Source organism: Lissotriton helveticus, chromosome 2_1, assembly GCF_964261635.1.
Source record: "Lissotriton helveticus chromosome 2_1, aLisHel1.1, whole genome shotgun sequence".
Classification (NCBI taxonomy): Eukaryota; Metazoa; Chordata; class Amphibia; order Caudata; family Salamandridae; genus Lissotriton; species Lissotriton helveticus.
This window is the reverse complement of record NC_136059.1, coordinates 1,830,802,414-1,830,830,334: the sequence shown is the minus strand read 5'-3', so window position 1 is coordinate 1,830,830,334 and position 27,921 is coordinate 1,830,802,414.

Genomic DNA, 27,921 nt, shown 5'->3' with positions numbered 1-27,921 from the left:
AGCCGGGCTGATGAGAGTTGTTACCTCAACCCCGGGCCGGTCCTCGGATGCTTGTTTCTGTTCTGGGAAGGACATGGCTTTTGTAGTTCGGACTGGACTGTTCCCATGGGGCACAGGGTCAGCGCTGATTTGCATATTGCCATTGTCTAACCCAGGGTGGTGTGGAGTGGAAAAACGATGGATTTGGGCCCAGATCTTTGGACTGGGGTGAATGTGTGACATCGATCCACATTCTGTCCATCATTGTTGTGTTTGCAGTTACCGCTCTAAGTGTACTGGGGATGCGCAGACGTGAGTCCCAGTTACTCCACACCACTGGAATCAAGCTAGCCGGGCTGATGAGAGGTGTTACCTCGAATTCGGGCCGGTCCTCGGATGCTTGTTTCCGTTCTGGGAAGGACATGGCTTTTGTAGTTCGGACTGGACTGTTCCCATGGGGCACAGGGTCAGCGCTGATTTGCATATTGCCATTGTCTAACCCAGGGTGGTGTGGAGTGGAAAAACGATGGATTTGGGCCCAGATCTTTGGACTGGGGTGAATGTGTGACATCGATCCACATTCTGTCCATCATTGTTGTGTTTGCAGTTACCGCTCTAAGTGTACTGGGGATGCTCAGACGTGAGTCCCAGTTACTCCACACCACTGGAATCAAGCTAGCCGGGCTGATGAGAGGTGTTACCTTGAAACCGGGCCGGTCCTCGGATGCTTGTTTCCGTTCTGGGAAGGACATGGCTTTTGTAGTTCGGACTGGACTGTTCCCATGGGGCACCGGGTCAGCACTGATTTGCATATTGCCATTGTCTAACCCAGGGTGGTGTGGAGTGGAAAAACGATGGATTTGGGCCCAGATCTTTGGACTGGGGTGAATGTGTGACATCGATCCACATTCTGTCCATCATTGTTGTGTTTGCAGTTACCGCTCTAAGTGTACTGGGGATGCTCAGACGTGAGTCCCAGTTACTCCACACCACTGGAATCAAGCTAGCCGGGCTGATGAGAGGTGTTACCTCGAAACCGGGCCGGTCCACGGATGCTTGTTTCCGTTCTGGGAAGGACATGGCTTTTGTAGTTCGGACTGGACTGTTCCCATGAGGCACAGGGTCAGCGCTGATTTGCATATTGCCATTGTCTAACCCAGGGTGGTGTGGAGTGGAAAAACGATGGATTTGGGCCCAGATCTTTGGACTGGGGTGAATGTGTGACATCGATCCACATTCTGTCCATCATTGTTGTGTTTGCACAAACAGTGCAGCACAATGTGGCACAATTCCACTCCTCAAGTGAGGAACACTGAAAAATATGAGGTTACCCATAACCAAAAAGAAGAAGGTGTAACAAGGGACAGGACCCAAGCACACACGCGGCACGAACAGGTGCAGCACAATGTGTCAAACCAACACATAGGTAAGAAGTGAAGCACAGCCAGCTTACACAAGACATAGATAAAAATGTGATGCACAGGGCGTCTTACACACTGGACACAAAAGAGAGATTCGCACAGTGCGACATGCACGCAATAACGTACAACAAGGTGTCCAACACAGGTAGAGAAGGTATAAAGTCCTAAACAAAGACTTAAACCCTATAACCCAGACATGAGGGTTAACTAATGGTAAAACCATGAGGGGAAATAGGATCACAACCTAAACTCATCCCAAGAACAGGGATACAAAAATGCAAATGAGGGTGAGAGAACCCTTAACAAAAACTTGCGCAAACACATGAAAAGTGACACAAGCATAATGCAGTGTAGACATAAGGGTGAGAGAACCCATCATAAATTAAACGATACATTTCTTGTACATTTCAAAAATGAACATACTGCAAGTTAAAAATATGCACATAAATTAACCACAGTCATAGGTGTGCCTGTCACCGCGATGATAGACAGGCAAGACGTAAGTTGCATGAAAATACCCAGCAATAAAAACCATGCCAACGAAAACATAAAACTTTGCAGCACTTTGAAGCAGTAAAAAAAAATGCCCATATGGGATAAAGATGAAACGTGGCACGAAGATAGGCGAAGTAAACCTCTGGTGAAAGATTTCAAGTAGCAAAATGCAGGCGTTTAAACACATAATGTTCGACGATGAACGGAGCTCGCAGGAGAATGTAGCTCGTGACAAAGCTAGTCAAGACAGTACATTGCTGGCGAAACAGGAAACAGTACCTTGCGTGACAAAGCTAGTAAAGACAGTACCTTGCTGGAAGGATTCCTCACGGCGGATGAAAACGGGTCAGCAACGAACAAGTGGAAAGGAAAACGCAGTAGCACAAGACATCCGAGGCACAATGGCTCGAAGAACCAAACGCGGTGGAAATTGGCAAAGAGCAAACAATACTTCAAAGGACCTCCGATTCCAAGCGGTCCAGCGGCGTGAAGATAAGATGGAGGCACGTAAAATGGAGGCACGTAACTTACGCTTAGCCGGGTGGCTGCAGGCACGTCTCTGTTGTAAGGCGTCCGACAGCAGCAGAGACAAGCACGAAGCAGGCAAAACGTCACAGACCGTTCCACAGAGGCTGGGGGCAAAGAGGTGAGGAGCGCGTGCAACCATCAAGTTTTAAACGTTGAATGACAGTTTTTTCGGTTACACTGGCCTTACTGTAAAGAAAACCACTGACATTAAAACAAAAAAAAACGTGATATTTGCTCCCACAGACGGCTTCCTCATGTGGAAAATAAATCCGACTCCAAAACGCCCTCTGCTGATACACGTTGAACGGTAATTCCTGACACAGCATTCAAAACAATTTTTAGCGATGAACTCCACACACCATGTCGGCCTCTTTCCAATTAGGCAAAAACAGGTAACACATCCAACATCTTGAATAATTGAGTGTCATTCACAACGCACTAGTTCTTTTACACAGACAGTCTCCAATTATCTTCTGTGCTGACACTGCTTGCTTCCAAAGGCAGTAGATTGTTGCTTGAGACATCAAGTAGATTTTGTTTCTTCTGCGTCACATAGGCAGCTTCAGTGAAAATTTTCTACGCAGAACCCATGTTAGGTGATGATTTTAAAGCACGTTTTTGCTGGGGCTGTCAGATGATGTTGACACTGGTGAGGCTACTTTCGGTGCTCGTAGAGATTCCTATTCTTGTGAATTTAGATGCTTGTTCCACTTAGTTACTGGATAGTCCCAACTCTTGTAAATAGCTAGATTTTGCGCAGGAAAGTCTCCAGATCGTCGCCAAAAATAATGTAGTATTTGTGTCCATACATACATGAAGTGATGTAGCCGAGGCAGATGCAGTAGAGTTGTGAAGTAGGTTTATTCAGCCATAGATAGAGTTACAGGAAGTATTATGCTGGAACAAGCAGCCCCACCAGGAGCAGCCTCCTAGCTACTCAGTCCATACTCCAACTGCCAACCCTCATACCAGTCACACAAGCATTCCATTCATGTCAATCACACTCACATTCTAACCTGGAACACTCACACTGGCTGAGTAGCTAGATGCAGAGAAGTGCAGTAACATAAATACTAAACCCAGAATACTACAAAGATTTACTAAAATTACAACATGGTCAGTCTCAATTGCGTTTTATCATGCTGTTAGGCTGGACGTTGCAAAATCTGCGTTCTGGCTATGTGCCATGGCATCTAATCAATACAACGTCATTGTTTGCTGTATTTAACCTTACAGATAAACAAATCTCTTTGGCACAAAAAGGAGCAGACTATACGGTGCTGAGCATTGAAAAACTAGATAGATTACAATTGACAATTTCCGAGAAGCCTGTGATTGAGTGGATAATTCATGGCTCCATTTCAATTCCAGTCACGACATTCCAGTTTCAGTATTGTCTAGAGCATATACCAGCGGGCCTGTATGAAAGGTTGGGTAAAGAATACATTAAGTCGACCTGGGTTTTACCATATACACACAAGTGTCGGAATAGGGGACACAAAGTTTTCCTTAGTGGCAATAATTGAAAAAATCACTAAGTGGTACACTTCTGTGCGATGAAGTTAATTTACATGGAGCCTGTGATGGTTCTGCAAATAACCTTTCATGTCACCTGCACGCTTTACCCTCTCCAACGATAATACCAGTTTTCAGGCAGCTATCCAATGGCAGTTACGTTATGTTGAATGATCACAGCTGTTGCGGCATGTTGCCAGGAAAAAGTTATCTCGTAACTGTGTCGCCCATGGTCACTTGTTGTATGCAAGTATTGTAGCCAAAAACAGAGACAGAAAGGGAGACGGCTATATGGCCTTCACTGAATATCTCTTCTATACGAATTGATACTTTAAGCAGGATGAAAACCATTCTTTTACAGAAAACTGTGCCACTGACCTCGTCTAGAGAAACATATGATCTGTAAGTAGCAAGGTCTTCTGCGGAGATACATGCATTATTATCAACAAACTGCCCAGTGCATTTCGCAGAAATGTTAAGCCAAATCTTAAACATGTCTGATACCAATGGCATCGCATATGTATTTAAGTCGATTTTTGGGGGACTGTTAGCACCATTTGAAGCAGTCCTCGGCATTTTACCTAATTTCATGCACTCTGTGTTCGGCGGCCTGCCTCTCATCTTGGGACTAGTAGCAGGAATTTTATTTTTATTCCTTCTGCTCCGATATGGCAAGTCCGGTCACCAGCAACACTGACACTACCATAGAACAATGCCTCCTTGCAATGAGGTATCGTGAAAGGATTTCACATATTCTTGGCTTGGCTCGTTTAAGAGATCTGAACACAACCTGGTTTCTTTTGTTCAGACCAATCTGGCAAGATTGCATCTTACCTGTTCTTCGATGCCTGCTTTGCGGACAGGAATGCGTGTTGGACATTTGTCTTACACTTCCATCAGTACTGCCATCGGATGTTGACGCTTTGCTAGGTCCTGTAACGGCTCATGCATTGTGTTGCCCCCAACGGCTGCCAATTCTGATGACGGCATTTATTGAGGTCTCACCGGCAAGTCTAACTGAAGGTGAGATAAGAGGAACTACAGGCATACAAGTGCCATCTACTACGGACATTGCTAACGCATCAAACGCTGACGGCGATGATCACCACTTCTGCACTTTTGATCTGCTAACTGAAGTGGTTCCACTTTCACCTACTACGGTAGACGGTTTCTTTGCGAGCCTTGACAATCTGATGTTTTCACCCGACTCTACTGACACTCCTGAGAATAACTTTTGATTATTTCACACAGTGTTCCCTGAACTCTGCAAATTCGGCCTTGATTGTTTGATTGATTGATTGTGGGTTTCTAAAGCGCTAGAATCGACTCCCGAAGGAGTATCTCTGCGCTTTAGGCCGCTGGGGAACCCATCCTGCCGTTCCCTGTGAGATGGTCCCTACTGGGTATCTCCAAGGTGAAACCAGGCATCCCCGGCGTATGTGGGGGGCCGTCGTGGAGATGAGGCAAGCTAATGCCTAGAGTTGCCGAGTGCGATCCCTAGTTAGAGTAGGCATCGAGGCGAGAATTATCGAGTCCGTTGACCCTGGTCCAAGACCCTGCCGCATCAGGAATTGAACCCTGGTCCCGGGCCGTCCTCTGCTCCCGGGTCTGCCGCCTCTAACCAGTGAACCACACCACTCCATGGCTTCATTTAAAAAATAAAATTTTAAAAAAACATTCCACTAAATTTGAACTTTTTTCCAAAATAGAACTTTGGCACAGGGTCATCTGCTTAAAGTAGAAACTATTCTTAGAGAACAAGATTTCTTGTTTGAACTTCCTATAAAACAATATTTGGCTTCAACCTTGATTTCCAAGATAGTTAAAAAATTATGCTATGTGACTGATCTCAGGTATCGATTAATGACTGTACTTTCGTTTTATATAATGTAAAGATATATGCTCATAGTTTATATTTGATTTCATGCTGCCTATGATTTTTTACATGATGTATGCCCCTTTCGTGCAAAAAACCTATTCGAAAATGCATTTTTGTATTTTGGGGTGGGATTGTAAACACTTTGCTTTGAAATATGTTCAGTGCTTATGTATTATTATGTGGGAATCTAGGCCCCTAGTGTAATTTTTCTCGATTCATGCCCATATATAGGTATAAACCATCCAGTCCTTATATAGGCATAAAGAATCATTGCCTTATTTAGTTATAGCCTGCGCAGACCTAATACGGCATGGCTACTTACACTAAACTCCGATAATCCACATTGATTTTGTGGTAAAACCAGCCTTCAGCAGTCAGGAACCTCCCCCTGCTTGAATACTGATTTATCCAAGAAATCAGGGAGTTTTCAAGGAACTAAGGCACTAGTGTGTCCAATGTCCAATCTTACATCAGACTCGGCATCTTCAGGGGTATTAATATGCCTATATTTGCCCAGTCAAACACACGGTGGTTCCGAAGCAGATCGACTAACTACTTGCCCAACGCCCTGCTGCTGCAAGTGCTGAAGGAAGCCGACCCTCCAACTGACGCAATGAAAAGACGCTGTCTTTTCTCCTGCCGAGAAATCCAGCTCCAGTGTTTCCAGGCTATCCTTCCGGGTTGCTGGGAGATCGAGTCCCGAGAGAGAGATACAAGACCTCTATCATTCTAAAACCAAGGTACGGAGCTGATTAGATCCCTAGAGAATTCTTGAACAGATTCTTGGCAGAGAAATACTAAAACTTAAATTACTCCTCACTTACTTCCTTCCTCGTACTAGGCTTAGATTAGGTACACCGGGGTAGGCGTATGTTAGAAGCACCAGTTGAGTACTTTTAGCCACTATTTTATCATTGTATGTATTTTATGCATTCTATGTATTTTATGTATATGGCTCAGAAACCATATAATGCTTTTACAGTACTACTTTATAATACTATTCGTATTATATGCATTGTACTTCTTAACTAGCATTTCAATTGTAGCAGTGCATTTCTTATGCTTAAGAAATAAGACTGTTCAATAAATACTTTTATTGAAAACGCCCGTCTCTATTTCTGAGCAACTCTGGTGAAACGAAGCATGCACCTCTGACTGAGTGAAATAGCCGGCTATTGTTTCCGCGACTCTAGAGATACGTTTCATTCCGGGGAAACAAAGTTGTCGTGTTATATGGTTGTCAGAAACTAATCCCTTCTTATTTATTCGAGAACGTTTCTAGTGACCTCTGAGCTAGCTGGCCCTCACAATTATGTCTAATATATTCAGCAGAGACCTAGTCGACTTAAGTCCTACGTCTAAGCTGCAGGATATATTATTCCAATGCGCAGAGCCTATTGGGAATATAGGAACTACACTACACCCCCAGCAACACCCACGGAATGCCCCTTTCGTGCAGTTTTCTGTGTGAACGGGGCACATATTTATAAGGCCATGAAAGCCATGTAACATGGCTTTACGTGGCCGTATAAATGTGCCAGTGGCACGTTGCGCCACTGGAATGTCAAAAAAGTTATGTTCCAGCGGTGTAAAAGTGCCAGTAGGGCCTCATAAATTTAGTGGGGAAAAATAAGCACTCTAGGGAGATAGCTGGAAGATACATGCACTCTTGTGGAGTTCGTAAACAAATAGTGCTTGAAAAATTAGCAGGGTAAGGACATGAGTAAAGCGTCCTTGCTCCAGGGGCATGACAAACACAAAAAGAGGAAGGAAAATCCACACGAGCGAACAAATAACAAGCAAGCACATGACAGTGACAATGAAGCCAACCAATGGTAAGCAATGGGTGGACTCCAAGCGCACTCTTAATAGACAATACATCTCGCAACAGACAGTGCACATGCAGTCTAGTAGGCAAGTCCTAAAAATTATTGGCAAGTTACAATGTGGTAGAAATTGTGAGTTTCTGCTCAAGAACATACAAGCTGGTATTGCATGTTGACTAAATTTGAATAAAGCTGCAACCAGATCGTGCCAGACTGCTCACTGCAGCAAAACATACATTCAGAAACAATAATGGTTAATACTCCTTACTGTTTTTAAGTTTTATTTTTTGTTTTTATTTTTTATTGAGGTTGTTGGAACAGTGTATCTGTCTCATTTACTAAAAAGTACATAATTTATTTCAAGATGCCAGCATGAATGTTCTGTGATTTACATGCACTTTAATGACATGCACAGTGATCTGCAAGTCACTAGTTCAAAACCCTGCAAGGCTATCTCATCCTTCCATCTTTCTTCAGTCAATTGATGGTTAATAGTAACCCCTGCTATTCAAGGCCCTTAAGAGCGGCAGAACTGATACATCAAAACACAGAGTTAGTGTATTCGGTTCCATAATGTATATAGTGATTCATAAGCACTCTAATTTACATTGGACCCCTCACCTACCGTGTGATCTTTAGGAGTGAATAAATAAAAAGTCAAAAGTGGAAGCATAGCCTACATAGAAGTGTTGGGTATGGTAATTAGGATCAGAGAATTTGAGCGGTGAAAGTGTTGCACCAGTGTCGTCAGTCATGAAGAAACCTGCCATCATTTTAGGAATGGAGTGTATCATAGAATTATATGGTTGGAAAAATCCATACTTATGATATTCTCCGTATTTAAAGGTGGATATTTCGTCAAATTGAAGGTGATAACCAATTACTCTCATTCGTGCATGAATTAATTTCCAGAGTTTGGCTGTCTGGACTGAGAAAGGGGTTTGTCAAGTGCAAAATATGTAGCAGAAATGCAATCTCAGTTTGAAGTTTAGCAAACCTTCCACCGTATGGTTTAACTGATTTCACTCAGGGGACATTACTCTTACCCAAGTTGAAGGCTAAAATGCCAGACCACACCTGTATTGTGCATCTGAATTTTGAAGTACATTGATCTGATCTGCAACGGTACAAGATATTTTCAATCAGTAGACAGTACAGTTGGTACCCTGTCCATGAGGGCTTCCCAGATTCTATAGAAAAAAACAGTGCCTTCTTAAGGAATTTAGGTGGCCTGACAAGATATATTTTAGCGAGAACAATAGTTCAGATCAGGTTTTAATGTATCACCCATTTTCAGCTAATTTAAGTTCACATTGAAAAAAGTAATATTTTATAACACGTAACACTTTCACAGATGGGGCAAGCAAAACAGACATGGATCAATATCCCTGTCATCCATATAGTATTAAAACAATTGTTGAAGATGCATTCATAAAACCATTCCCGTTTAAGCTCGATCTAGATTCTTTGGTATTTCACCAATATTATTATATGTGGAATTAATTGTCTAATAAGCCTGTTTCCATAATTGTAAGGCCTGGTAAAGGTGTCAGGGTGGTATTTTAGTATACTAATGTATACGAATACATTTTTGACATACAAACAGCACATTAACTCGTGGCTCTTATGATGAATATTCATAATCACAAGTAAATGCACCTTCAAAAATGCCATTCTTTCTATAACAGTGAAAATCAAAGCACTACTATGAGGATTTTAACCATTCATTCAGCTGAAATGTTATCGTTTCTCCTTCTCTGTTCTTTTTATGGGTGCACTTTGCTGGCTAAAAAGGTATGTCTAGCTATGTGGCGTAACAGAAATGGGAGTTGCGGGATACCATAGAAGGACAGAGAAGAAAATCGAATGGTATAGTGAGAGAGGCTAAGTACCAGGAGAAGAAGATGAGATAGGGAAGCGGTAGGAAGATATGTGCAGTAGGAATGGATGAAAGGTAAAGGGTGTAAACTAAGTGTAGTGGGCTCGTCTGCCTCGCGCGCCCTGCGCGCGATGCTTGAGGCATGGCTCTCGTGCTGCCCATTGGCACGCAAGAGGCAGTGACAGTTGGTGGCGATACTCGGCCATTTTATGTGTACCTTGCCAGTGTTATGACGTGCTGGTGGGAACTGTCAATAAAGATTTATCTTGCAAACTTCAATTGTGCCTTCGAGTCATTACACTAAGGCAGCCAGAAAGATGCAGAGAGGTAGTTCGAGAAAGAGGTAGATGGATAAATAGAGGTAGGTTCAGAGTGTGGTAGAGAGAGAGCTAGACAAAAGGAGGCAAGTGTAGAGAGAGGGAGGAGGGTTCGATACGGACAAAGGAAAAAAGAGAGGTGAGTTAGAGAGAGGTAAAGTTAGATGGAGATAAAGGCAGAGACCGATAGAGAGTTGAGGCAGCAAGAAAAGTATAATGATATTCACAGTAAAGAGAGCAGTGAGATATAGAGAGGAGAAAAATGAGAAGAGGCATACAAAGTCATGCCAGGTGAGCACTAAGGCAGACAGAAATATAGCAAGGGATGTGTGAAGGGTAGAAATAGATGAGGTATGTAGAGAAAAGAGGTGAAGAAGAGAAAAAAAGTAGGGTAGACAAAGAGGTGAGGTTGCTACAGTAGAGTGAAAGTTGTGCGGGAGCAAGAAGTAGTGATAGAAAGGTGAGGTGTAGAGATACAAAAAGAGGGAAGAGGAGAGAGGAGTGAAATAGTATGTGGTAATGGAAGTAGAAAGAGGAGGTAGAGCGAAATAAGAGCGAGCAAGAGAGAGAATGTAATGAGAGAGAAAATATATTTAGGGAAAGGAGAAAGAAGGAATTCAGAAGGTGAACGAGATGAAATAGAGGCATCATAGACATAAGGAGAGGGAGAAGTGGATAGATTTGGTAGCAAATGTATGAGGTCAAGTGAGAGGCTAGGCAGCGAGCAAGCGGCGGCTGGTAAAGAGAGATGAGGCACTGAGAGAGATGTTAGGTAGATAGAGAAAAGAGGTGGAGTGGACGATAGCTAGAGAGGTGTGAGGTTTAGATTGAGATGGAGACAAGTAAAGAAGAGGAGTAATACGTAGAGATGAAAACGAAACAGCAGTGTGGGGCATAGAGAGGCATGAGGTAGATAGTTGAGGTAGACAAGTGAGCTAGAGATAAAGAATAGGCACAGAGGGTGGTAGAGTGAGATCAAGATATGAGGTTGTTGTCAGAGGTGTGATGGAGAAAGTTCATATTTGTGGTATGGGAGTATGGGAGTATGGTATGGGAGTGCAATGATTAAGGTTGGATAGTCCAGTCGTGCAAGATGTCAAAATAAAAAAGTAATGTGGATTTGATTCACACTGTTATCACTTTCCAAGTGGGTGTCATGGGTGGTGGGGCCCTAGGAAATTTCCCATATTGCCAATGCCTTAAATAGCTCAGGCATTCAGTTAACACACTGTGAAAAGTCTAGTATTTAAAGGGTCATGGGCGTGTGGGGTTGAGATGCACTCTGCAGGTCTGTCGGTCGCTATGTAGATATGTGCTCCTTTAATGTATATCTTGTAAAGCAGAAAAACTCCATAAGTCATGATGGGCATGCACAATCAATAAATGGCTGATGACTGTGGCTAAATTAACATGTGAATGAACAAGGTTGCCATGAGGACGAATCTGACATTTTCTCCTCAATTGCTGTATACCATATAAACACTTGCAACCCAGATAATGCTATCTCTACCTAGCCAGACCTAAAAGTAAATTCGTATGATGCCCTAATTTGACCTATCATATTTCTCATTTTTCAGAATCATTCTATAATGGAAGGTCAATAACAAAATATTATTGAAAATAAAGAAAATACACTCTGACAAGAAACCTAAAAATAAGTCTAATTTTAGTCTAAAATTGTTATGAGAACTCGGCTTTAGTTTACCTTCTGATTTATCCAATTGAACGTCGGTGGCAACGTAGCTCCAGGAGTACCTTATTCAGGACCGACAATCAGGATAACTAGTGACTATGTAAACAAGATCGATTGCATGTCAATTGTGAACTCAGACAAGACGGAGGTCCTCATCCTGGGCTCCTCGCCCTCCGCCTGGGACGACTCCTGGTGGCCCCCCGCCCTGGGCACCGCACCCAAACCGACGGACCACGCACGCAACCTGGGCTTCATCCTGGACTCCTCCCTCTCCATGACCAGACAAGTCAACGCCGTCTCCTCGTCATGCTTCAACATCCTACGCATGCTACGGCAGATCTTCTGGTGGATCCCCACCGAGACCAGGAAGACTGTCACCCAGGCCCTCGTCACTAGCCGACTGGACTACGGCAACGCCCTCTACGCCGGAACCACGCCAAGCTCCAGAAGAGACTCCAGCGGATCCAGAACGCCTCAGCCAGACTCATCCTCGACATCCCACGAAACAGCCACATCTCCGGACATCTGAGAGACCTGCACTGGCTCCCCGTCAACAAAAGAATCACCTTCCGTCTCCTCACCCACGCGCACAAAGCCCTACACGACCAAGGCCCGAGCTACCTCAACAACCGAATCAACTTCTACACTCCCAAGCGCCACCTCAGATCAACCAGCCACGCCCTCGCCGCCGTCCCCCGCATCCGAAGAGCGACAACAGGAGGAAGGTCCTTCTCCTACCTGGCCGCCAAGACCTGGAACTCACTCCCGACCGACCTGCGCCTGACCCAAGACCACCTCTCCTTCAGGAAGAAGCTCAAGACCTGGCTGTTCGAGCAGTAACGGCACCCCCCCCCCCACCTAGCGCCTTGAGACCCTACGGGTGAGCAGTGCGCTCTACAAATGACTTGATTGATTGATTGATTGTACTCTTTCATACCATGGAAATCTGGCATAGATCTTCCCATAAACATATGCAAAAAACCCCTGCAATGAAAACACAATCCAGGAATTCATTATGCTTCGCTGCCGCTTTACCTTCAATTCCTTTTTGTTCAATTGAGAAAAAGGAAAAGAGCCAAGAAAACGATTCACATTTTTATGAGAACTTAAGCAAATGAGAAGAGGGTGCGATGCTGTGATCTTACTTAAAAACAGGGATATATTCTGAAAAATAACGCGGAAGTGATCCATATCAAGCCAATATCCTTGCTCTTTACAAATTGATTCACGTTATGGCCAAACAAATCAGGATACGTTGTTATACATTTGGCAACGCTAATCTTAAAAGAGTCTGCTTTGGTGGTATTAAAAACAAATGTTATAAAGATAGATCATCAATGAAAAAAAAAGATATTTGTGGTACATAAATGCAGTGGCGCGCATATTAAATTTGCCAACTCCCATTTGAAATGCTGATACAATCATCCGATTGTGCTCTAATAGAATAACAGCATTCATCTGCCAGGCAGGCAGAAGTGACTTATTTGTTGATGGTCAGCTGACGAGGTGGAACATTGTGACTTTTTTCCCCTGTGGTCATAAGCAATGCTGAAAGAACTTGTGATTAGACACAGCTCCACATGAATGTATGAAATGTTCACATTAGGACTCACATGCAAAGTCAAACGAGGGTCGAAGAGTTCATGGCCGCCCTTGTACAATGCTCTGCGATTTTATGACGCTGGTTCACATAAATGCCGCTGCCACCTGGTTTTGTCAGCTGCAGCCCTACGCACAGGCCTCACAGCAAAGCCGGTCCGCACTGCCCGGGAGATACATTTAACTTGCATAAATGCTATGCTGATGACAGAGACAATTAGATTAAAAAAATACCACTTTCCTTCCCTTTTATGTTTCAACGATTAGTGAAATTTTCACAGCCTGGTAGACCCTACGGGTACTGTTTATGTATTTAGAAAAAACAGGATTCACGTTTTTCACGTTCACCTTTCTCTTAAAATCTATCCAGACTGAAAACGCGTCTCTGACGTACGAGCATGTGCGCTCTGGGCATTTATCGATGTGTTTAAATATTTAAATTGCACCAGTAAACGGAAAGCAGAAATTGATTATGAAATACACCGATAAGTACAAGACAAGACCTCTGAAATGCATGCTGTTTCTGCATTTGTAATTAATTTCAAAATCTAAATGTAATAACAACCCAGCAGCGATGTTTTTGACGTTTTGACAAAGCTAGGCATTATAAATGGAAAACTTGATAATGTGTTCTTTATTTAACAGATACATTTACATAGTCACTCCAGAAAACACTGATATTAGGGTGCAAAAAATCTTCGGGGTATATTACCAACAACTAGCGATAATTTTTGTCTCTAACTTGTTTAGAGACAAAAATTATCGCCGCACATCGGCGATTTTTATCGCAGATAAACCTTGCTATTAGCAAGGTTTATCGCAAATGCGATAAAAAACGGCCGCAATGCATGAATATCGCTGAAAAGTCAGCGATATTCATGCATTATCGAGCAAATGCTCTTAGCCATGTTATCCACCTCCCATTGGATAACATGGTGAAGAACTGCTCAGGGCAGGTGTTAGCTTTTGGAGATATTCGCGCTTAGCGCAAATATCTCCAAAAGTTGGTAATAGGAGATAGCGATGTTAGCGACTGTTTCCAGTCGCTAACATCTTGGCACGCCCACTTTGCATGTCATTAGTGATAAATATCACTGACATGCAAAGCGGGGCCCAAGATGGTCGCTATCTCCTATTAGCTGTCACTAACTGGTGTTAGTGACAGCTTGGTAATAGGGAGATAATTTTATCTCCGCTTTCTTGGCTTTTAAAGCCAAAAAAGCGGAGATAAACCCCTTGATAATATACCCCTTCTTTCTTAGAAGCAGCGCATGATTTATTCATGTTTTTATAAAAGCATAATATTATTGTCAATGTGCTCGTGAAATACGTCTCAAATAACACAGTGACAGACACCTTTCGAAAATGTCTTCAATGTAACTGGTATTGTTCACACAGCCTTTTTGACAATCAATAGCAATCTTGCTATGGTGTTGTTGTTAAACGGCTTATTGTTTCACTTCCTTCTATCCATCTACTCTCGGAACTTTTTCCCTATTATTTTGAATTTATTATTATTTTTTTCTTTTTACCAGTGTGCTTCTTTAGCAGGTAGCTCAAGCACTCTGCTTTGCACCTGTCTAAATAGCCTTCATTTTGATAAAATACATACCCGGTTTTGTATGATATGGATCTCCAATATATTGTTAACAGTATATTATCGGTAGTGGGTACACATTTATCTTCAAGGTGCATGTACACTTGTTAAGTTTTTAGATATTCTTGTAAGTAAAACATAGACGTCAATGAATCAAATAACCGGAAGTGCAAAAAGTGACTGCAAACAGAATTTAAACGTTGATGACATGGGAGCGTTGAGCACTTACGTTCCTGTCGTCACTGCGCAGTCTCCTATTTGTTGATGTACATTTGGGGTGAGATCACCTGCTAGAGCTGTCTTCATGACCTGAGTCCATAAGTGGAAAGGGCAGTGCCGAGGTAATAGTAGAAAAAAATGCAGAACATTTAAATTTGAAATCCTACTTGTCAGACCCCGTTCAGGGAGCAACATGGGCTCCTAACTGTGCTGGTTGAGGTTGTTTGCTACTCGGTTCCTGGGTCTGACAATCTTTTTCTGCACTTGACTCTGAGGGTAGTGAGGGCGAGCAGTCACATTCTTGTGAGGGGTGTAGAGTAGGAGCAAGAATTCAGAACTAAGTAGCAGACAAACAGACAAAATCAAAAAGTATTTTTACACAGAAAACTAAATACCTCACAACCAGTGGAGGCTTCCACACTACGGCCGAGGAGCTTTGCCTCCCCTGCTGAGAACCAGCTGAGGTAAGGAAAAATAAAATGATAATAGAACATTTTATTGTCATTTTATTTTTATTTTCGCTTTTGAGCCAGCAAGCAACGTTGGGGCGGGGCCATGATGAGAGCAGAGGGAGTAGTAGTGCACACTGTAAGTACGCACGACAGTTTTGACCAGCTGTCTATGGCGGGCCAAACTGTCATGCGCACTTTGATCTTTCTCCAACCAAGCTGTGTTGTATAGCAGGGTGAAGTAGAGACATAGGCTTCTAGAACCCGAGAGAGCATTAAACAAGCTCGCTCAGGCCAGTCACAGCGCTGCTCTCTCAAGCTGTCTCACCAGTATGAGACCAGTGGTGTGATTGGTGTCTAGGACCCTGGGAGTATGCACCAGCCTGTCTGGAATTGGAGTCTGACCAGAGAAGAAGAAGCCCAAGACTGCGGCCGCCAGCTGTAGGTAAGTACTTTTTTTGTTTTTTGGTATTTAAATCCTCCCCTCACAACTCCCCCACCCGTCCCACCATCCATTAAGAAGAACAGCTGCTTCTGTGCAAAATACAATGAAAGAATAATACAGGGTTGTAATTAGTTGCCTATAATAGTGAAGTGTTACACCCTCCCTATCTGTAGCATCCCTCTCACTCTGCTATGATTGAATACCTGTCTTTACAGTTCCTAATGATATACAGGGTAGGCAAGGATGAGGCTCAGGTGCCAATTTCACTTGTTACCAAAGCAACTTGGTTCAATGTCTTTTTCAACCCTTGGCTAAAAAGTGTTAAGTAGGGCAGTGGTCTTGATAATGGGCATCAGTCTCTGTTGCCGTATACAGACTAAGCTTCCTATTTGTCAGCTCTTATTTCACAGGGTCCACAGCGGCAAACCTTGCTTGGATCTCTGTTCACAGAGCAGACTCACTGGACAGGTTTGCACAATAACACCTGTTATCAGTAGCAGAGGCCCTTGTGGTTGGTTGTAGACCAATGACTGGATAGCATTTGCGACCTTCGGGTCAAGTTTCCTTGCAATGATGACTCTGTGGCAGTTGCGACATGCTCCTTGCTTGGCAGTTCTGGCTTGACTGTTCTTATTTGAGAAGGATCAAAGCTTATTTGCATATGGCTGAGTCTAATCTGAGGTGGCATGGTGAGGGGGCAAAAAACAATAAACTTGATTTCATAGCCACATTGTTGATATGACATGTATGCATATTTTCCAGACAGGAGCTGTGGAGCCACTGTTTACGCTTCAGAACTGATTTTTGTGGCCTCTTTCAAACATTCTTCTCCAAACTTGTCTTGTTCTCCATATACAGCCTTTGTGTAAAATATTGCTTCTCCCAGCAGATAGCAATGGGACTGACTCCAAGCCAAAGTATCTGTAGGAAAGTGTATTTTTTTTCATAGTTAACCCCCGCTTTTTACCTGATTTCTGATGCACTTTGACTACTGAATGTGCACTGGGTCCCTGCTAATCAGGTTCCTGGTGCCAGTGTCATATTTCTTGTCAAAGGTACCACTGGTACCATGGATCTTGTGACCGGAGGGTCTCTAATGGCTGAAGCATGTATGGTGACACCCTGAGACACCCCCATGTAACACATACACATGCACACTGCCTTTGCAGATTGTGTGTTTTGGCGCAGATAAAACGTAAGAATAGACATGGCATACATTCCTGTGTGCTATGCCCATAAACACTGCCTGTGACATAGGTAAGTCACCCCTCTACCAGGCCTCACATCCCTTAAGCAGAGTGCACTATACCACAAGTAAGGACATAGCTGCATGAGCGATATGTCCCTACAGTGTCTAAGGCCATTCTTAGACATTGTAAGTGCAGTGAAGCCATATTGAGTACAAGGGCTGGGAGGTTGTCATTACAAGCTCCACAGGTCCTTGATGGCTTTACTGAATGCTAAAATAAACCCACACTGATGACAGCATTTGATTTATTATAAAATACACTCAGACGGCATCTTTGAGATGCCTCCTGAAAAACGACCAACTCTCTAGTGTACCGCTGACTGGTCTGCACCAGCCTGCCACACTTAGACATGTTTCTGACCCCCTGAGGTGGTAGCCATTGTGCTCTTGTGGGTCACGAACAAAGCCTTCTTGGGGTAGAGGTGCTTTACTCCTCCTCCCAAGCAGGAACAGCATTCAGGGTGGTGAGTCTTAAAGGCTTCCTGCCCTTTGTTATGCTATCCAGGGCCTCTCCAGCTAGTGGGGATGCCCGCCCCCCTGGCCAAGCCCAACCTTTGGTGGCAAGGTTGGCTGGAAATTTAGTAGTCAGGAGAGGTGTGTCCCCTCTCAGCCAGGACCACCCCTAAGGTGTCCTGAGCTGAAGTGACCTCCCCACCTTTGAAAATCCTCCATGTTGGATGGAAGGATTTTTGCCAATCATGTTAGGGGATGCTCCCTTCCAAAATGGAGGGTAGATGCAAAGGGCATGGGCACCCTAAAGGTATGTAGCCCATCGGCTACTAACTGCCAATACCTGTAGCACCCCTAAAATCAGTATTCAGGGGCACCCCTGAACCGTAATCCTCATATTTCTGGGACTTAAGAAAAAGAAGGATGAACAAGATGCTGTGCAGCCAAGCCTGAAGATGACTACCTATTTGGCCCCAGTCCTAGCAGCTTGTCTCCTGCTTAAAGAACGTGTAAAGAGGACAAATCCTGTTCTGCAGCTGGAATCTTCCAGGAACCCAAAGAACACTACCTGCTCTTCAACAAAGACCAGATTTCCAGAGGACAGCTGTCCACTCCACAAGATAAATACTCCAAGGACTCCGGATCCAGCTGGAACTGTGATACTTGCACACTCTGCACCCGACACCCACGGCTTGAGTCTGAGTGGGTCACCTGTCCAGGGAAGTCTCCCCAGTGATCCTGACCTTGAAACTATTGGTGGCTGACCTCTCCTGCAATCCATGAGGATGCCTGCAGCCTCATCACAAAGGGTCCTCCAGACGGCGACCGGCTCTGGTAAAGTAGCTCTGATGTCTACGGGAACCCACTGCAACCCTCCACCCCAACTTTGATAAGCCCTGCTGATGGTACCCAGGCATCCACCGACACCTCTGCTTACCTGTTCAGCTGTTGATCACCTTCATCCAGCCTCTTGGCCCAGCCTCTTTGTGTGGCTGAGATTTCAATTTACGTGCATTGGGCATCTGATGCTAATTTGCACCCTGTACCTGGCCGCAACAGTGCCAGAGGTGGTGTATAGTTGGTGCTGCCTTGTGGCCCTCAATGTACTTGCTTAAACCACCAGGGCCTGTGCCCTGAAACCGTGGGTACCTACCTTTGTGTGTGCCCCCATTCTCCTTTGCATTGGGGGCAGTGACCTCTGCATCCGGCCACCCCAGTGTCACTGGTGGTGCAGTGCCTACCTTAATCTGACTATTGCCTAGTGTTGGTCCAAACCCCCAAAGACTGGATGTGTAAGTTGAGCACTTACCTACAAATGTACATCAACGCTCCCATAGGATTGCATTGCATTTCTTGCTATGTACACTGTGTCTATAGTTTCAAATTGCTAAGTTACTGCTATTGTTAATAGACACCACAAAGCATTTTCAGTGTCTGAATGCTTTTACAAACACATTTTCAATATACCTGCAAAGTATTGCTATTCTAAAACTGACACATATCTGTTAATAAGTTTCTCTTGGTTCTAGAAATAAAAGTAACAAGGTAATAGTTTATACAAAACAATTGGTCATGGATTTAGTCTTTGAGTGTGTGAAGTCATTTCTTGCCTGAGTGCGTACAACAAATTCTTAGCACACCTCTCTGATAAGCATACATTCTCAACCACACTACCACAAAAGAGAGTAAGATATTATCTACTCTAACCTCTGTAAAGTCTCTGTGGATCCTCCCTACTCTGTGCACACTATAGCTCACTTTGGTATTGTATATACAGAGCCAGCTTCCTACAGTATACCAAAACATGGGCTCATGAAGTGTGAGTTCTCTGCACATTATCTACCTTCCTGAAGTAGTAATCAGGTGCAGTCAAAATGAAAGGGACTGCCTAGAAACCCCCTTACTTTAAACAACCAGATCTCCAGTCCCTCCCTTCACTCCTGCCATCCACCAAGTGACAGTGCTGAGAAAGAACTAATGAGCAATCATTTACTAACACAAACCACATGAAATGTTGAATGGTAACCCTGTCTCTATTCTCCTCTCTCGAGTGATTGGGTCTCCATCCTTTATCCACAGGAATACAGACAATGTGCTTCCAATGTCTGGAGAATCTATCTTAATCCTTATTCAAGACTTACTCATCAATTTTAAGGAGTACGAATGCTTATTCAAAGAAATAATGTTAATTAGGCCCATACGTATTATTCTGCTTCACTGTATAGTTTGCAAACATTAGAAAAATCACAAATACATTTTCCCTCTAAAAGGTTTCACTGAAATACATGTCATCCAGCTTCAAATGACAATTCTGAGTAGCCGTACTATATTGGTTGCCCAAATGGCTAGTCACCCTTTTGTAGACATGACATTTTCAACATCATTTAGGTACAGAATATAGTCTGTGTATTTATCCTGTTAATTGTTACAGCAAGATTTAGTTAATAATGACAATTTAGTTTTCAAATCTTGTTAACTAAGCACTTAGAAGTATAGGGTTTTCACACAGCATGCAAAGAATTAAAACTGTGCTAGATTGAATTCAAATGTCAGTCCTATTTTAGAACTTAAATCTAGTTGTTTTCAGAAAATGTAAAAGAGGATGAACATCTGTTTTCACAAACATTTCTGGAAACATTGTGTATTTTAATATATAAAGGATACAAGATAAATATTTCCACTTCTAAAATTGCCTCCTTGGAAGCATCTTAACACAAGTTGAGTTAAAGAGCTTTAAAACCATAAAACATTGCTGCCGTAACAGGTGTGTAATATTAATACCTTAAATATTATACATGTGTAACTAGAACAGTAAGTAGTCACTTGTCTACATATATTTGTGTTACCCATAAAATTCATGAACTCATAAGAACAGAAATCAAAAAAAGACAATAGAGGGTTAAGCCAGTGCTGGTCAGTGGAAAGCATTAACAGCCTGATTCATCAAAGACCCGTTTTGCGAGTCTATAATAGCGATTCATAAGGAATCGCTATTACAGACTCACAAAACGGGATTCATGTAGGAATCGCAAAAAGAATTGCGATTCCTACACATTCCTTATTTGCGATTAGCAAATTGCTAATCGCAAATAAGGAATAACTCCCCATTCATTCCTATGGGCCAAAAGGCCCATAGGAATGAATGGGGAGTATTCCTTATTTGCGATTAGCAATTAGCTAATCGCAAATAAGATAGCGATTTAAAGGGTGCCAGGGGTGTCCAAAGGACACCCTGTAGCACCCCTTAAATGTAAATTGAAACAGGTGTTGCGCACACACATGTCCAAAGGACATGTGTGTGTGCAACATGCAACTTAGAAAAATGCTTTTAAAAGCATTTTTCTAAGTTTTCGCAATTTACCACGAGGTTTGACCTCGCGGTAAATAGCGGGCCGAAATTGCGAATTCCCAATTTTTAAATGGATGATGAATTGCATTTAAGGAATCTCAAATAGAGATTCCTTAAATGTAATTCCTCGCAAAATAGCGAAATCGCTATTACCGATTTTTGCATTTGGGATGATGAATCCCAAAAGCAAAAATAGCGCTCGCAAAGGGCCAGATTCTCAGAATCTGGCCCCGTTGCGAGCCGATTTCGGCTTGATGAATCAGGCTGTAAGAGTCATATGCTCCCTGATGCCATAGCAATAATCAGTAAAGTACAAGTTTGAAACATACCATGTCGGTTGGCCCTTCCATCCATCTGAAGTCATTAATTTGAGTGCCATAACATTGAGTAACAGTAATACATGTTATTTAAGGGTGTTACAAACAGTTTGAAAATAATATGCTGACAAGGAATGTCTAATAATTCCACGTTATGGAAGCTGCCGCGTAATGAGTTTCCTCTGTAGAAGAGAACCCAAATACCAATTTGAAATGTGGTGAAAGAGAGAGAAGTTAAGAGTTTACTTAATATGAGGAGATTATTTTGCCAGATAGTATACTGTATTTTCGTTAGCTATGCTCTAAAATGTACACTTAGATTGAAGGGTTGAGGAAATGGCCATATTGGAAAGCTGGCTTCCAAATAGTTACTGAATACACACAAGAGGATTAAGGATCCCAATGCAGTTATAATGTTTAAAAAGAAAAAGTGAAACATGAACATTAGCTAGAAAAACACTGGCAGGGCATTAGCTGTCTCTCAGCATTAAAAAAACCAAATGTTTTATGTACCAAAATCTCGAGAAACTGCAAGAAAATGAATCCACAGGGTCTGTGGAGCGATAACGTTGGAATATACATCTATCACAATTTTAGGTGATCATCGCTACTAACCTTAAACCCAGGAGGAACACTTACCTTCCTGAAATCAGTAAAACACTCTTCTATGTTCAAATACACTGCCCGTTTTTAAACAATTTACGGGGGTAATGTCCTGTAGTTTTTCCAGTACTCCAACCTTACTTATTCCTTTGAACGGTATCAAATGCATTTTTTTGTGTTGTGGTATTGTGTCGGATTATGCAAATATTTGCGTTCATAAAGTGATCTTGCGCGGTACACAGTTTACAGAGCCAAGGGCCTCGGTTTTACTACTATTTTCTATTACATGCATTTGCCTATTGAATATTTTTTATTGTGTAGTGTACTTGCTGTTAAATGGCCAACCACTGATAGTGTAAATACATTTATGTAATACATAGAAACTGTCAATCCCGATATATGAACATATCTGTAATTTCATTGTTACTCTGCTCTCTGGTCACTTCTAATAAGAAAATGGCATTGTTGCTCAAAAGTAGCAACTTATTAAGGTTAAGATGTGAGTTCAAAATGGCGGTCGGCAAAGCCAGCAGCCATGGTGAAAGGCAGGTCATGAAGCAAGCATCATTGAATTTGCAATTAATGACAACTGGCTTTGAAGTCTTTTTAATTTTTTTCTATAAAATGAACCGTCGTTAGATGAAAGGAGAAATTTATGGCAGCATGTTGATTTTCTGCACATAGCTTATATAAGAAAGCAAAAACTCTCTCGATTGTATTACTCATGCTGGGTTAAAGCTCTTTTCACATGGTTTTAATCATGTTGCAACAAGTTACTGACTGCTTTTGTTGAGTTTAATTGTGCTCTACGGATTCTGCTTCTACTTTATATGTCTGCAACCATGATCCTATAAAGGATCAATACTACAATGCTTTAAGAGGTTTGTGGGAAGATGGATGGTGTGACCATGTATTATCAGGAAAATAATTCTCACTTCCATCTATTGGAAGTATATTGCAATCCCCTCAATATTTTGTGACCATACAACGGAACGTGGTCATCATCCTCGTCCCTCTGTAAGGTCATGGAGCTTCTTGGTGACTTTTAAATTCCTTACAATATATGGTAAGGGATTATTTAGTCCATATATTTTGTATTATTAAACTGTGCTGGCTCACAATTCAGGCTGGACATTGACATCTTTATTGCCACTGTGATTATTGGGTACCTAGACCTATTGAACACCACGTCCCTTGATCAAGAACTTGGATGCTTGACCACGTCTACCTAGAAAGTCAAAGTAGCTTAGTTTCGTCTAACTTTCCACTGCAGGGTCAGTTTTCTTAGCTCTGGTTTGTGAAGTTGCCTAACATTCTCCCTTTATGAGAGGATAGTGGCTATTGCAGTTGCAGGCCCTAGAGTAAATGTCAGATACAACTTAGAAATGTGATAATTGCTTTTACATATGCAGATATTTATGATTATATTTTTATGATTCATCATTCAATTATTTAGGGCCCAATTATGGATTAGCTGGAATAGGGTTTCCAAGTGGAATTCTGCTCTGCCCGATCATAGGTGGGCTAGTGTTATCTAACTCAGATTTCCTGCATGTGGCATGTGAGACCCAAGTTTACTGGCTGGAAAAACGGGGCAATAAGATTGCTTGAGGTATTGGCAGCAACAGCCGCTAGAACCAGGAAAACTGTGAGAGATATTGGCTGGTGTTATCACACAGGAACATAATGAACAAGTAGTGCATTAGACTGATGTATCTTCTGTATAACAATGTGCTGCAGTTTCCATTTATCTTGCACTTTAGATTGCTTGCCTTGTAGTCTCACTGCCTCCCACTTACTTAGCTAACACCCTCTATCTTTCAACAGCAACATGTCCTACATATTAACGTTAGTTTGCACGGTTATACATGTCTTTCCAAATTCCAGTAATTCGTCTGGAGTACAGTTTGTATCACATATATTATGTCAATCTCCAAGGCAGATTCAGACCATCTGATTGAAGGATCGGAATCCAGGCGTCAACTTAAAGCTCTAATAGATATCAACAGACATCCATGTAAAAGGATTGGGGAGAGGATGTAGCCTAACGCTAGAGTGGTCAACCTCAAAGCTGGGAAACTGGGTTTGAGTCTCGGCATCGACGCTCAACATCCTGTGATTCTGACCAAATCACTTAATCTCCCTGTGCTTAACAAAAATTAATGTGTCCATCTGTAAAGAAAGGGGAACAACCTTTACAACGAAGGTTTTACAACGCGGTACTGTTACCACGCAACTTTTACAACGCAAGTCTTTACAACAACTTGCGCTGGGGGCGCTCAAGGATAGTAAATAGTTTAATTTACTATCCAACTCCTTCCCTACTATCCACGGGGACTGGAGTTGGAATAGTAAATTAAAATATTTACTATCCAGCGCCCCCAACGCAAGTCGTTGTAACGACTTGCATTGTAAAAGTTGCATAGTAACGGCACGCGTTGTAAAAGTACGCGTTGTAATGTCGTACATCCGTAAAGAAACTGGTGCCCATGTAAAGCGCTCTGATAACTGATATCTTCGGGTCTAGTTCGCGCTATATAAAACTCTATAATTTTTTTATCTGAGCTAGTTATTTTTATTTATCTGTAGCAGCAGTCTATAATTATTTCTAACATGACTGAATGTTCTTATATGTAAATGTCCATTCTCAATTGTAAACTATGTCTTATGCTGGTTTTCTTAACAGAGCTGGTTCAACATAAAGATACTGATGTACAAACATATTTTTGGAGATTTAGTGATAAAACAAATCACTTTCCCAATTGTAACATCATTTGTGTTATTACTGCACTTTAATTATTATTGATTTCTTAGGTTTCACTATCTCAAACCATCAGTTCCCTATTACTAAATTATAAAGTTCAAATGTGCAGCAACTGATGGCACAATTCAAGGTACCGTTTTAAAGCAAAGGGTGTGTAATTACGCAAAGTGGCCTAATGGCATAATTTAGTGAAATATGCGTACAAGTGTAACATGAAGTTCCCAAAATTATGTGAACAAGTCTGGCAAAAAAAACAATTGTCTGTGCTTACAAGAGAGAATTAACCCTGTCAGTGTCTCCAAACAAACATTAGAACACAATAATGTGGAGAGGTCCATTGAAAACAATGATGTGCTCCAGGCTTATAATGGCTGGTAAAAGCCAGGAGCTACAACATTCCAATGTTTGTGGTTCACAGGTGTTGCTGTGAACAAAGGCCTTAGTGACCTCGAGGGGATTTATTTGTTTAAACATACTGCCCTCTTGTGGCACAATGTTCTAATAACCTTATAGCCCACTGTAGCTGGGCTATATCGGCCATTAAAGTCCTTCTCTCTTGTTAAAGGCCTTTGCCTTCAGATCGAGCCTTTAGCGTTGGAGCGGGCCTTTAATGGAATGTAGAGCCCACTATAGTGGGCTATAATAGATGAGTGACAGGCACTAAGAACACATGAGGCTGGTCACTCTTGAGGTGGCTCTTAAATTGGTTTTGCATCAAAGTCCATGGAGTAAGTGCCTGAATGAACAGTGATTCTAAATGCCATGTCAGGATTCAGGAGTCACCTCAAAGAATAGGTTTCTACTACATATTCATATTACAATTTCATTATGCAAAATAATAATATATACATGTAATATATGTATTTAAAATAATTTAAAAAAATCATGTAATCAAAATGTAATAAGTGTTAGCAAATTCAATTTAAAGTTTTGGAAAGAAGTTTACTACGGGAAATTAGACAGCCTATAATATGCGTCAATAGAACTGACTTTTACTCAAACGTTTTTATTTTTCAAACATTATTAAAATTAAATAAAAGATGTCTAATACAAGTTGCAATAATAAAATGAAATCTTACAGTGTTATTATAATAAAACAGAAATGCATTATGAATTGTGCCGTTTTTATCTAACCATTGAAAACATTCATCATTAAATGATATTACTTTAATATAAAACAGTCACCTGAATCAAATAATATTTTTCACAGCTGTCACAACAAGAATTCCAGTTGGAAGCATCATAAAGTAGTCTACATTAGCCACCAAGTATAGAGAAAGATACTTCTTATGGCACCAAATTATAAATTAGCCATCTGCGATTAGTGAAACAGCCACTAACCCCCACTGCGGAGAATAATATTTTCCACAGCTGTCACAACAAGAATTCCAATTGGAAGCATCATAACGTAGTCTACATTAGCCACCAAGTATAGAGAAAGACACTTCTTATGGCACCAAATTAGAAATTAGCCATCTGCAATTACTGAAACACCCACTAACCCCCACTGCTGAAGATTCTTTGCCTTTAAATGTACGCAGTAGTGAAGTAGACTGATAGCAAGGTGTAGAGCTACCATATTTTCCAGGAATAATGTTAACGGAGACACACAGGCGGAATTAACTTCTGCACTGGAATTCAAACAAATTGAAAAGTCTATGTTGTTGGTTCAAATGCAGCAGCCAAGAGTTATGTGCTTTTTGGAACAAAAAATGAGTGATATTGGAAACATCTGGTTTTGGTACCATATGTGAATTACATGAGTTAACTCATCGACACGGCACTGCCAAATGGAACCGACGCCTCACTGCTGAGGCCGCCTCACCTCCCGGGCTGGCCAGAACTCAATGCCTCGACAGCTCGTCTCCTCGAGGACTCAACACCTCACCTCCCCTGTGACAGTAAGGAGCCGGCCTTGCCTTGGCCTTGATGCCTCATCTCCGTGACACCGTGCACCATCTGTTGACTTAGTTTCCAAGGTACTGTTACTTGGGGGTCCATATGCCTCTGTGGCCGGCACGCGCACCTTGCAGTCGGCACTGTACTTTGGATTTGTGCCTGTCATGACATCATAATAACCCCAGTTGGAGCTATATATTTCTACAAGCTTTCTTTTTGTAATAATCATTCTAAAGGTAATATCTTGATATATGTATGTTGGATTTTTGTTGTTTTGGTCTTTTTTGGTTTAGATAAAGATACATTTTTTTGCTGCTAAACTGGTGGCTGTTTGTTTTGGGATACAAAAAGCACCTTAAAAATTGCGCTCATGGTCCATGCCTTAGAGTACACAAGGAGCACTCTCCTTCCAATACTACTCTGCTGCTATACTGTAAGTCTTTTTGACTTGTTCATTTATATGTTAATGTGGGGTTGCAGCCGTCGATTTTACTTAATTATGAGGTTCTGGTAAAGATACATATATAAATACAGTGACATTTAATACTACTATTATATCGGTCACACTACATGCTTTCCCCAACACGGCCCCTGAAAGATTCATGGTCATTATGGTTTGCTAATATTTTGAATTGTGGTTATTATGTGAGATGGTCTTTTTCTTAACGTTAGACCCGGGCTTGATACAATTGATGTGAGGTCTATATACTATCACTATTCACCTGCATTAGCCTTACTTTTGGGCCATATACAACTACCTAATGTATTTTATTCTAATTACTATACTTTCTTCTGATATATTACATAAGCTTAATGACACCTACACATTTACAGATATTTTGTTTTTTCCTCTTGTGAATATAGTTGCGTTTTTTCTATTCAGACACTGCATTGTACTACTGGTTTATGATCCCGGCACTACTGAGCCGGTTATCCTGGACCCCTATCTACATATCAGGTTACTATGGATATTCTTTTATTGATACATTTTCTATCTCATAATTCTACATATATATGAGGTCTGGCACTTGTGTCAAAAATACCCTTGCATGCTGGGGAGTATGATCCTATCCTGTGTCTAATCATCAAGGGAAGAGTATATATTGCAGCTACCCTCTCACATGTTGAATACTTGCTTTGCTTGAATATTCACTTTGGTCTTACTACCTGTTTATTTTGTTAACTTATATGTGTTGCTGCACGATGGGTTATAATGATACATGCTGTTTATTTAATGTTACTATTAGTATCCACTATTTCTCTTTTTCATTTTTCTCCTTATGCCTCACACCTGTGGTGGGTGAAGGTATTGCTATTTTTTGTTCCTGTATCCTTGGCTTTTGATATCCCTCATTTTAATATTCACAGCCCTGAAGAAGTTGAGGTATCACATTCTAATTGATGAAACACGTGTTAGCGGAACTGTTGTTTGCTGGTTGTACAATTCTA